Here is a 3,054-nt window from a genome sequence, read left to right as displayed (position 1 = left end):
TCAAATAAACACACATAATTCATGAAACAAATGACACAAAGTGCAACAACATCACATAGTTCAACAACGACACACAAAATGACGTAGTTCAACAATGACACACGACATATGGCTCAAATGGACAAAGTGGAACACATAAAATGCATATCACAAATGCATATCACACTTCCGCATTTTCCAAGTCAACACCTTCTTCTTCCTCCTCGTCATCTTGGGTTGAAGGAGGAATAGTAGCATTCATGGAAGACACGAAGCCTCCCGGTGGTGCTCCCATGCTCCCATACACACCACTCACCGAGCCTCCCATGGTCCCTCCAAACACTCCTCCATAGCTTGGTCCTCCCATGCCGGCCATGCCTCCATAGCCTCCCATGCCGGCCATGGGTATGCTTCCCATGCCGGCCATGCCTCCCATGGTGGGCATGGGCATGCTTCCCATGCCGGCCATGCCTCCCATGCCTCCTCTAAACGTCGGCATGCCTCCTCCAAACATGCCGGTAGTGGAAGTGTTCATGTTGGCTACCAACAATCTCTTTTTGGCCAACACTTCATCGCGAAGAAGGTTGATGTACTCCTTTTGCCTCTCATCCATATGGGAAGTGTCCATCAAGAAAAGCTTCCTCTCCTCCTCCGCTAGGCGTGCATGCTCCTCGGTGGCTTGCCTCTTCTCCTCCAAAGCCAACTTCCTCTCCTCGTTGGCGGCAATCCTCTCCTCCAAAGCGGCTCTCCTAGCTTCAATAGCATCCATAGCCTCTTTCTCCAAGTTTCGTTGCATCTTTCTATCTTCATTTGCTTGCAACCTTGCATTTGCAATCCTCTCCATAGCCATGGCAATGTCATCATCTCCGGCCTTCTTTCCCTTCATTTCCTTGGCGGTCTTCCTACCATGCACATTCCTCCACCCATTGTTGACGGAGTGAGGAGTGGAGCTTCTCTTCTTCCCTTCATCACTTGAATCATCATCATCGATGATTGTTGCATCACCGGTAGCATTGGCCGCCATAGTTGCCGCATCCAACTTGCCGCGCGTCTTCCACTTCTCTTCATTCCCTAACACGTCATAGCAATGATGCAAGGTGAATGGCTTGCCAAGAATCTGGTTGCCTTTCTTGTTCTTCTTTCCCACATCCCTAAACAATCCTTGAGCCATGGAATTCTACACATATGCGGAAAAGAAAATAGATGAGCCATATGAAGTAGAACCGTATTCTTCTCATATGAGCCATATGGTGAACATAGTAGAATGACTTACCCTATCATTCTCATTAGTGCCACTTGGATTGAGAACATTGATGTTGGCTTGCACGCCCGCCCATTTTTGGCAATCGGTGTTGATACCGGACCAACGGGACTGAAGTGAGCGCATGGTTCGCTCGATCCCACTTGTGTTTGTGTTGAAGTACTCCGTCATCCTCATCCAATATGTTTCTCTTGTTTGATCGGTACCGGTTGTTGGATCCATTCCAATTGTCAACCACGTCTTGCAAAGCAACTTGTCCTCCGCTATGGTGTAGTTGGCGGCCCGGCCGGGAGGGCGAGGTTCAATCAACCCTTCTCCTTCCTCATCTACATCCTCATATTCCTCCTCCCCATCGGCGGCTTCATCATGCAAGAACGAGGATCCAACATTCATTGTCTCCATGAATGCCGCATCATCCACTCTACATTGCAATGAAATTCATTAATATACGGCTAGGTATGCATCTAACCACAATTCGACAAAAAAGTAGTGTTTTTTACCTCTCGGGCATTTCACCATCCACCATATGTGCGCCCGCGCGGTTGCCGGACGGAGGCGTCGGCTGGGTCGGTGGAGGAGGAGGAGGAGGAGGCGCCTGGTTCAGCGCCGGAGGAGGAGGCTGTCGGCGGGGGACGGGCGCCTTCGCTTTCTTCGGCGGCGCGACGACGGCGGGGCCGAGGTGCGGCCGTTTGGTCGACGACGCCTTCCCCCTCCTCGGCGCGGGCCGCGCGTTGCCGCGCGCCTGCGCGGCCATCCGCGTCGCGGCGGCGCCTGCGTGCGGTGCCCGCGCGGCGGGACGAAGAGCGCGCGCGCAGCAGCCGTTGGGTTGCCGGCGTCGACGCCGCCGCTAGGGTTTGGCGGTGGCGCGGCGGAAGTGGCGGCGGCGGAGGGTGGGACAGAGTAGGGAGGGGTCGGCGGGTTGCCGGAGGGGTCGTCCATCGTCGGGATCGCCGGCGGCGCGCGGAGACGACGGATTGGGCTCGGAGCAGCGACGCGGAAGAGGAAGTTTCAGCGCGGGGGATTTTTCGCGCTTGGACGAGCGTTGCCGCGCGCTGTAGCCGACGCGCCGGATATGCCGCTCCGGTTTGTGCAAAACGCCGCGCGCTCTAAATTTTTTACAGCGCCGCGCCGTTTACCGCGCCTGCTGGAGCGCCACATTCCCTCCCGCGCGCGCTATATCGGACGTTTTTATGCCGCGCGGCCTATATAGCGCGCCTGTTGGAGATGCTCTAAGGGTAAGAAGATTGTTGTCAATCTGCAGTCGGTAGTCTGTTGTATCAAGTCTGTCAGTTTGTTCCCTGTCAGTTTGGGGTCAGTTGTGTGTGCATCTGTCCTATGCCTTAGTTTGCCATGCCGAATGGGTTTAAGCATTTAAAGTTGTCTTCTTGGAATCCAAGGGGCATGGATGATGACACAAAAATGTGAACTGGTCCGTGACACCCTCTCCCACATGAGTTGGAAATCATTTTCCTCCAAGAAACAAAGCTGAGCTGTATTTCTTCCTTCAAGCTTGATTCATTTCTCCCTACCTACTCCCCACATGGGTAAGATTGAGCATGTGGAAGGTACAGGAACCTGTGGCGGTATTCTAACTGCATCGGTTAAAGTGTGGCAAATTGTCAAATCCCCAGAAATTTCAAGTGTACAGAACTACAGATGTCTATGCAACGAACATAACACTTACGGTGCGCCTGCAATCAAGAATTGAGAGTTATGCTTTTGGGCGACCAATGTGTATAGGGCCTAACAAGGCAACGAATGCATCGATCATAGATCTACGAACGCCAGCATCAGCACCCTCGAAACTGGTAAGG

Source organism: Lolium rigidum, chromosome 1 (genome assembly GCF_022539505.1).
Source record: "Lolium rigidum isolate FL_2022 chromosome 1, APGP_CSIRO_Lrig_0.1, whole genome shotgun sequence".
In the NCBI taxonomy this organism is placed as follows: Eukaryota; Viridiplantae; Streptophyta; class Magnoliopsida; order Poales; family Poaceae; genus Lolium; species Lolium rigidum.
This window is presented reverse-complemented; position numbering follows the sequence as displayed.